Source organism: Oncorhynchus kisutch, linkage group LG29, assembly GCF_002021735.2.
Source record: "Oncorhynchus kisutch isolate 150728-3 linkage group LG29, Okis_V2, whole genome shotgun sequence".
Taxonomy (NCBI): domain Eukaryota; kingdom Metazoa; phylum Chordata; class Actinopteri; order Salmoniformes; family Salmonidae; genus Oncorhynchus; species Oncorhynchus kisutch.
In genome coordinates this window covers 29557363-29567833 of record NC_034202.2, presented here as the reverse complement: position 1 = coordinate 29567833, position 10471 = coordinate 29557363, and positions in this window count along the sequence as shown.

Below are 10471 nucleotides of genomic sequence, written 5' to 3'. Positions count from 1 at the left end.
TGCTTAATTAACTCGGGAACCACACCTGTGTGGAATCACCTGCTTTCAATAAACTTTGTATTCCTCATTTACTCAAGCATTTCCATTATTTTGGCAGATACCTGTGGCAATGTAATGTTAAAGTGAAACCAAACCAACATCTAAATGGAGAATATAGGAAATGAATCTATCTGGAATGTGTTGTATATCCTCCGAGTCACTTCCTCCACCCTCCTCAAATGTCCTGCTCCCCATGTAAAAACAAAACACAATTAGAAAGCTATGAATAATGAATATTTCCTCAATATTGCTGAATTACAGTGTTGTCCTCAAAGCCACAAAGGAGAGGGCTGTTTAAGATTAAAGGGAAGCTTTTTGGAGGTCAGGAGTCAGGCCCCCTCTCTGGTGACACACATGGTCCTGTGACATTGATCTAACGCAAGCTCTTTATGAGACCTGGTCCGCTAAAAGAACTGGTCAAAATGAAAATGAAATAAAATAGTATCTTTCACAAAATGCCAAATACAACAGACCATAAAGTGAAATGCTTACTTACAAGCACTTAACCAATACAGTTTTAAGAAAAATACCCCAAAAATTAAAAATAGTAACAAATAATTAAAGAGCAGCAGTAAAATAACAATAGCAAGGCTATATACAGGGGGTATCGGTATAGATTCAATGTGCGGGGTCACCGGTTAGTCGAAGTAATTGAGGTAATATGTACATGTAGGTAGAGTTATTACAGTGATAATAACAGAGTAGCATCAGCGTAAAAAGGGGGGGGGGGGGTAATGCAAATAGTCTGGGTAGCCATTTGATGACATGTTCAGGAGTCTTATAGCTTGGGGGTAGAATCTGTTCAGAAGCCTCTTGGACCTAGACTTGGCGCTCCGGTACCGCTTGCCATGCGGTAGCAGAGAGAATAGTCTATGACTAGGGTGGCTGGAGTCTTTGACCATTTTTAGGGCCATCCTCTGATACCGCCTGGTATAGAGGTCCTGGATGCCAGGAAGCTTGGCCCCCAAAATGTATGTACTGGGCCGTACGCACTACCTTCTGTTGTGCCTTGCGGTCAGGGCCGAGCAGTTGCCATACCAGGCAGTGATGCAACCCGTCAGGATGCTCTCGATGGTACAGCTGTAGAACCTTTTGAGGATCTGAGGACCCATGCCAAATATTTCCAGTCTCCTGAGGGGGAATAGGTTTTGTCATGCCCTCTTCACGACTGTCTTGGTGTGCTTGGACCATGTTAGTTTGTTGGTGATGTGGACGCCAAGGAACTTGAAGCTCTCAACCTGCTCCACTACAGCTCTGTCAATGAGAATGGGGTGTGCTCGGTCCTCCTTTTCCTGTAGTCCTACAATCATCTCCTTTGTCTTGATCCCGTTGAGGGATAGGTTGTTGTCCTTGCACCACACGGTCAGGTCTCTGACCTCCTCCCTATAGGCTGTCACTGTTGTGTCATTGGCAAACTTAATGATGGTGTTGGAGTTGTGCCTGGCCATGCAGTCATGAGTGAACAGGGAGTACAGGAGAGGACTGAACACGCACCCCTGAGGGGCGTGGCGGATGTGTTATTATCTACCCTTACCACCTGGGGGCGGCCCGTCAGGAAGTTCAGGATCCAGTTGCAGAGGGAGGTGTTTAGTCCCAGGGTCCTTAGCTTAGTGATGAGCTTTGAGGGCACTATCGTGTTGAATGCTGAACTGTAGTCAGTGAATAGTATTCTCACATAGCTGTTCCTTTTGTCCAAGTGTGAAAGGGCAGCGTGGAGTTAACTAGAGCTTGCATCATCTGTGGCTCTGTTGGGGCGGTAAGCAAATTGGAGTGGGTGTAGGGTTTCTGGGATAATGGTGTTGATGTGAGCCATGACCAGCCTTTCAAAGCACTTCATGGCTATGGACGTGAGTGCTACGGGTCTGTAGTCATTTAGGTAGGTTACCTTATGGGCACAGGGACTATGGTGGTCTGCTTGAAACATGTTGGTATTACAGACTCAGACAGGGAGAGGTTTAAAATGTCAGTGAAGTCACTTGCCAGTTGGTCATGCTCGGAGTACACATCCTGGTATTTCGTCTGGCCATGCGGCCTTGTGAATGTTGACCTGTTTACAGGTCTTTCTCACACTGGCTGCAGAGAGCATGATCACACAGTCGTCCAGAACAGCTGATGCTCTCATGCATGTTTCAGTACTACTTGGCTCGCAGCGAGCATAGAAGTAATTTAGCTAATCTGGTAGGCTTGAGTCACTGGGCAGCTCTCAGCTGTGCTTCCCTTTAGAGTCTGTAATAGTTTGCAAGCCCTGCCACATCTGACAAGCGTCGGTGCCAGTGTAGTACGATTCAGATTTCTTATAAGCTTCCGGGTTAGAGTCCTGCTCCTTGAAAGCGGCAGCACTACCCTTTAGCTCAGTGCGGATGTTGCCTATAATCCATGGCTTCTGGTTGGGGTATGTACGTATAGTCACTGTGGGGACGACGTCATCGATGAAGCCAGTGACTTGATGAAGCCAGTGACTGATGTGGTATACTCCTCAATGCCATCGGAAGCATCCTGGAACATATTCCAGTCTGTGCTAGCAAAACAGTCCTGTAGCTTAGCATCTGCTTCATCTGACCACTTTTTTATTGACCAAGTCACTGGTGCTTCCTGCTTTCATTTTTGCGTATGAGCAGGAATCAGGAGGATAGAATTATGGTCAGATTTGCCAAATGGAGGGCGTGGGAGAGCTTTGTAGACGTCTCTCTGTGTGAAGTAAAGGTGGTCTAGAGTTTTTTCCCTCTGGTTGCACATTTAACATGCTGGTAGAAATTAGGTAAGACAGATTTAAGTTTCCCTGCATTTAAATTCCCCGGCCACTAGGAGCGCCGCCTCTGGATGAGCATTTTCCTGTTTGCTTATGGGCGTATAAAGCTCATTGAGTGCAGTCTTAGTGCTAGCATCAGTTTGTGGTGGTAAATAGACAGCTACGACGAATTGTGATGAAAACTCTCTAGGTAGATAGTGTGGTCTACAGCTTATCATGAGATACTCTACCTCAGGTGAGCAAAACCTCAACACTTCCTTAGATATCGTGCACCAGCTGTTGTTTACAAATATATTTAGACCGCCACCTCTTGTCTTACCAGAGGCTGCTGTTCTATCCTGCCAGCTGTATGTTATTCATGTCGTCGTTCAGCCACGACTCGGTGAAACATAAGATATTACAGTTTTTAATGTCCCGTTGGTAGGATATACATTGTTTTAGTTTGTCCATTTTATTATCCAGCGATTGTACGTTGTCCAAGAAAACCAATGGCAAAGGCGAATTAGCCACTCATCGTCTGATCCTCACATGGCACCCTGATCTCCTTCCGTGAAACAACTGTCTCTTTCCCCTGTGAATTACGTGAATAAGGGCCTGTTCGGGTGTCTGGAGTAATTCTTCGTCCAATTCAAGGTGCGTAATGGCTGTTCTGATGTCCAGAAGCTCTTTTTGTTCATAAGAGATGGTAGCAGCAACACTATGTACTAAATAAGTTACAAACAATGCAAAAAAACAAACAATATAGCGCAGTTGGTTAGGAGCCCATAAAACAGTAGCCATCCCCTCCGGCGCCATCTTTTTAAAAATGGTTTTGATTAATATTATTATTAATTTGGAGGTAGTGACTATAACAGGTAAGATATGACTTCGGTTGCACTGAGAATGTCATTGTCCTCTCTTTCTTTATCTTAGTAGGACTATGAGGCTTTTTCAGAACAGTTCTCAGGTCCAAAGGGCATGAAGGTGAATTTCCAATTCCTGCAAAATAATGAAAATGTCAGATAGTTCCAAACCCTGGCTACATACAGTTAGCAGTGTGGATGTAGATACAGGTTTCTACCATGATTATAATGGTGGGTTTTTTAAATTAGTGAGTATCCACGGCGGAGGCCCAGAGTGGTGGGCTGGTGTATGTGTGCGTGCGTGCGTGTGTTTGAGAGAGCTGGAGAGCAGCTTGGCTGTGCGAGGGTTGGAGAGTGCGTATTCCCAGCTCCCCCCTGGTGACAGTGCTGGGCTGGTGCCATCGCCGTGGCGCTGGGGGGGGAAGCTGAGGCCCTGCATTATTAATGTGCGCCGCGGCGTCCTCCTCGCCTCCTCTGCTCCTCGCCGCCCGCACTGCTCCGTTCAGCATAGCACAGCTCACTGCCCAACCTGCCATGTGTAGGAGGATCCGAGCTAGAGTGGACTCACTGTTTAATTATTATACTTCTATTTGATGCTTGCTGCTGAGCAAAAACAAACATTTTCTAGGTTTAAATCAGGGTAGGAATATAAACCACCAATGGTCAGATATTAGTCCCCTTCCCAAAACAAATAGAGTATCCAACAGTGGAGGCTGCTGTGGGGAGGACGGCTAATGATAATGGCTGGAACGGAGCGAATGGAATGACATCAAACCATGTGTTTGATGTATTTGATACCGTTCCACTGATTCCACTCCAGCCATTACCACAAGCCCGTCCTCTCCAATTCAGGTGCCACCAACCTCCTGTGGTTTCCAAAACCACTAGGTGTGGTGAGAGTTGAATGAGGTTGGTGATGATAGTGAGGTGGTGTAGATGTAGTTGAGGGTCAGGTGATGGTGGTGCGGTGTGTTTCTACAGAGTTAGGGTGGGTAAGCAGGCCTGTCACAGTGGGAGAGTCCTGGAATCTTATCACCGCCTCGCAGACACTGAGCTGCACTGATCTGCTCACCCTCTTGGCCGGTGTGCCCTTCCCCCATCCAAATGCCCCTGCACAAGCAGACCCCTTCCCTTCTCTCTCCACTCCGCTCGCCTCCTTCCTCGTACAGAAAAGATGGTAGGATCTGATGCAGTCCTTTATTTCTTAAAGGTCCCGCACAGTCATCTTATTTCCTAAGTCAAAATAAAGCCTTTCAATGACCAAAACATCACCCATAATATTTTAAGCTATTAAAATGCTCAGAAATGAATACATTGTACCTTTTCTCTCATCTCTAAGTACCAGGAAGCCTGAAAGAACAGGCTGAGTAGGTGTGGAGCTTATATTCATGAGCTCAACTTGACTGACAGCTCTTTGAAACGCCCTTGTGGTCATTGCCAGGTAACAAAGTAGACAATGTGCCACATGTCTTTGATGACAAGGTAAACAATGGGCCACATGTCATTCTGAGTCTAAATAGACCCAGTCCGTATTAGATATTATAAACTGTGTGGTTTGAGTCCTGAATGCTGATTGGCTGACAGCCGTGGTATATCAGATTGTATACCACGGGTATGACAAAACATGTATGTTTCCTGCTCTAATTACGTTGGTAAGTAGTTTATAATAGTAATAGGGAACCTCGGGGGTTTGTGGTATAAGGCCAATATACCACGGCTGTAACCAGGCACTCCGCATGATGTCGTGGAAGAGAAAAGCCCTTAGCCGTCACCCCATCGGTCCTTATTGCTTAATTATACCATGGCATTGTTGAATACCCATTTCTGATTAGCATAAAGGGCATTCTAGAGCATGCATTATTTCCCTATAACACACGGTATATCAGCAAGGCAGAATTCAATGGCTATAGTTCATTGTTACATGTTCAATTGAGCTGCTTTTGAAAGCAAAAGTCGAATTGAAAACATTATTGGCATTATTGAATTCGATTTTCATAATAGCAAGCTAGGACTCATTGTTTGGTTAGCTAAACTTGCAAGTCTGTTTGTTTGGTTACCACGGCAACTACTGTAGCTATCTAGTAAACTTGCAGTGGATGTTGAACACATTTCTATCTGCAAATGAACACACTGCTAGCGGCAAAGGTGTTCAATTATAGGCATGGTATAAAAGGATAATCAACTCGGGGTTCTATGCGTTCTCTGGAAAATAATGCAACTCTGTGGAAGGTCAGTCCACTCCACTAGCACGTCGTGGAAAATACCTTTGTTGATTATCCCTTATGAACGTTGCGACTCTGCCCGTGTGTGGGGAAAACGTAACCTTTTTTAAACACAATTTTATTTTTGTCTGTTTAAATTAGGCAATTACAAAACTAGATTTAATCTAAAGATTACTTTTCAACATTGCCTGCTCCCTAGCGTTCTCACTACTTAGAAAAACGTAATCTTGCAGGTCTTCCCTCATGCCCCTTTTCATGACAATGCTAGCAGCCCCTTGAGAGAGTGAGTGCTAGCAAGCTACCTACTAGAACATTAAGCTAGCAAGACCAACAACACAAACGGACTATATAGCTACAAGTAGTGAGTGAAGTTTCAAATGGACTGTACTAAACAAGTTAACCGTTTACTGCAGTTGGCTAAATCAGGGTCACATATAGTGTTTCTTGGTAGTCTTAAACAAATCTATTTGGAAACAAAAGTATTAGCCTCACACACATGGTTATGGGCTTAAAAAAAAAAAGACGACACCTGTACCATGTCAGATATAGAGTTGAAATGTATGACATTTTGAGGTTGCATCACAATAGACATAGCAACACAGGATCTTCAGTAAAAAAAAAAAGAAGTTAATTAATTATGAAATGATGGAATATATGAATAACATTCCAACCATTAGGGCACTAGAGTGTGATTTGGTAATTTGACTGCAGGAAAGGGTTACCTGTCTTACCTGTGATGAAATGTTTTCCACACAAAGCTACGTGTATCATACTTGGGCACCGTCTCCACACATTTCCCACTCTCCCACACAGAATAGCCTGAAGCCACAGGGCTCTTCTCACAGGTTATATTTCCCTATGTGGGAGCATTGCGAACCGTAGATCTGGATGTTTGACCTGGCTACATGTACTGTACATTGAACTACACCGCAGCTTTTCGGCATGTTTTCTTATTTCTGTATAACAAAATATAAATGAAGAAGTTACCTCTTTTACAATGGGGGGTCAATAGGATTTTGGGGGGTTTTCACAAATTTAGTGGTCTAGGGGAAATCCTTATTGTTACGTGAATGCCGACTGGGTTCCAAAGGGTCCCCTCGGCTTTCCCAATAGGATAACCTTTTTTGGTTCCAGGTAGAACTATTTTATGTTCCAGCTAGAACCATTTTGTGAAAAGGGTTCTACATGTTTTTTTTCAAAGGGTTCTCCTACAGCCGAAGAACTGCTGTCATGATCAACAGTGCTGATCATGGACTGCTGGATATCAGACAAACAGCAGTAATGCACAATTTAATTTCTATCATTTTGTACATAATTACAGAATACATTTCACTGATAGCCTACACTTCTTCACAATAATTAGTAAAGCCTGAGTCACCTTAGAAGCTTAGAGATAAGGGAATGTACGTGAAAACAGCATACAATAAGTGTACTGGACAATTTATTGATGCCTCTGCATTAGTATGTTCAGAATGGTATGTATTGATCAGACAATGCTTCATAAAGCCTTCATAATGCCATCGTAAGTACTACATAAATGTGTCATAAAGTATCTATAACCATATGTCATGCTTTAAAAAGGGTTCATAAATGTGGCATAACTGTGACATAATCACCAATGTCAAATGTGACATAACCATTATTGTAAAATATGGTATATTTATGTGCTTTATAAAGAGTGACATATTGTGCTGAAGGATGGCATATGCTCTAAAGTGATGTCATGCTAGTCACATTACACCTAATCTCGTTCCCAGATACTTCCGCCCAAATGCGTGGAAGGTTTGGTATAGGTTTAAAATAACATTTTAAGAATTTCCATTTTGGAAATGGGCAGGGTTTAGCAATAATCATTACTTTTTGACTGTGTTAAGTAGTGACAATGACAATTACTTTACTCAGTAAGGTCCCTCCTATAGAATTCTATGGTCACTCCCACTAAGGTCAACTTTGAATGGTTGATATCCCAGGTTCATATGTGCTGTGTGTGCGCCAAGATGGCGTAGCAGTGCAGACGTGTTTGTCATTGTCCTTGGTAAATGTTTTTTTTTTCTCGTCTTTTTTTGTATATATTTCAATCTCTTTTTCCATTATTAAATTAAATATACCTTCTGGCAACCCGCCTCACCCAATGTGATACGGATCTGCTATTTTATTTTTTCTATTCTAGAACCTCCATCAGCAGCTACTCATCCAATGCTAACCAGCTAATTAGCTGCTAGCTATTTAGTCATTGTTAGCCACTGCTAGCAGCCTTTACCTTTAGCTCAGATACCAGCCGCTTTTAGCCTGGATAATACCCGCCAGTCTGCACAGCGCGATATCAACCCTGAGCATACCGGACTGCTTTTCTACTACATCACCAGATTACTGCCGTAAGCTCTGGACCATTTCTCCATATCAGCGCAGCTAGCTAGCTGCTACGAGTGGCCCAGCCTGAAGCTAGCCTTGAGCCAGGCCCATCTCCCAGCCTGCTCAGTGGACCCTATGATCACTCAGCTACACATCTGATGCCTCCCGGACTCTTCACTAACACGACTAGAAGCCTACTACATCACCGGATTCCTGCCGTAAGCTCTGGACCTTTGCATCGGATCATCGCAGCTAGATAGCTGCTACCAAGTGGCTATAGTGGCTAATACCCTTGTCCCAAAGCTAGCACCAGTTAGCCTCGAGCCATGCGCATCTCCCGGCTAGCAAACGAAATTACTCCAGCTACAATACCTCTTTTGCCAATTGGCCTGGACCCTTTGTCGATCCATCCCATCTGGTCTGCCGACGTAATTCTGTCCGTTGTGCCCTCACCAGCTTATGCCTGCTGGACTGTTCATTAATCACGGTACTCCATTTAGTTTATTTTGTTTATCTGTCGGCCCCAGCCTCAAACACAGGCCCTGTGTGTAGTTAACTAACCCTCGCTGCCCATTCATTGCCATTTTACCTGTTGTTGTTGTCTTAGCTGATTAGCTGTTGTTGTCTTACCCGTTGTTGTCTTAGCCAGCTCTCCCAATCAACACCTGTTATTTCTTTATGCCTCGCTTTATGTCTCTCTCTAATGTCAATATGCCATGTATACTGTTGTTTGGGATAGTTATCAATGTTTTATTTTACTGCGGAGCCGCTAGCCCCACTCAACATGCCTCAGATACCTCTTTTGTCCCACCTCCCACACATGCGGTGGGTGACCTCACCTAGCATAACTAGTGCCTCCAGAGATGCCTCTCATTGTCACTCAATGACTGGGTTTACCTCCACTGTACCCGCACCCTACCATACCCCTGTCTGTACATTATGCCACACCCAGAAATATGCTCATTTTATTCTCTGTCCCCAACACACTAGACCACCAGTTTTGATAGCCTTTAGCCATACCCTCATCCTACTCCTCCTCTGTTCCTCGGGTGATGTAGAGGTTAACCCAGGCCCTGTATGACCCCAGGCTCTCTCATTTGTTGACTTCTGTAGCCGTAAAAGCCTTGGTTTCATGCATGTTAACATCAGAAGCCTCCTCCCTAAGTTTGTTTTACTCACTGCTTTAGCACACTCCACCGACCCTGATGTCCTTGCAGTGTCTGAATCCTGGCTTAGGAAGGCCACCAAAATTCTGAGTTTTCCATCCCCAACATTTTCTGTCAAGATAGAACTGCCAAAGGGGGTGGAGTTGCAATCTACTGCAGAGATAGCCTGCAAACTTCTGTCATACTTCCCAGGTCTATGCCCAAACAGTTTGAGCTTCTAATTTTAAAAAATTAATCTCTCCAGAAATAAGTCTCTCACTGTTGCCGCCTAGCGGCAACAGTTGCCGACCAACCAGTGCTCCCGAACATTGGCTAACCAGGCTATCTGCATTGTGTCCCATCACCCGCCAACCCTCTTTTTATGCTTCTGTTCATCATATATGCATAGTCACTTTTATTTCTATACTTACCTACACACACACACACACACATAACTTTTTTGTCCGCACAATTGGTTAGAGCCTGTAAGTAAGCATTTCACTGTAAGGTCTACAACTGTTGTATTCGGCACACATGACAAATACACTTTGGTTTGATTTGAAATGCATCCGTTATTGGTCCGTTGTCAAACAACCACCACTTATCACTGTCAAACGCTCCCTAAAACACTTCTGCGAACAGGCCTTTCTAATCAACCTGGCCCGGGTGTCCTGTAAGGATATTGACCTCATCCCTTCAGTAGAGGGATGAGCATGCCCCTTTTAAAAAGAACAGATATAGCCCTTGGTTCACTCCAGACCTGACTGCCCTCGACCAGCACAAAAACATCCTGTGGCATACTGCACTAGCATCGAATAGTCCCCGCGATATGCAACTTTTCAGGGAAGTCAGGACCAATACACACAGTTAGTTAGGAAAGCAAAGGCTAGCTTTTTCAAACAAATCCTGCAGATCTAACTACAAAAAGTTCTGGGACCCTGTAAAGTCCATGGAGAATAAGAGCACCTCCTCCCAGCTGCCCACTGCACTGAATCTAGGAAACACTGTCACCACTGATTAATCCACGATATTCAAGAATAAATCCAGATAGCAGATGTTCTGAAAGAGCAGCAAAACCTGGACCTGTACAAATCAGCTAGACAATCTGGACCCTCTCTTTCT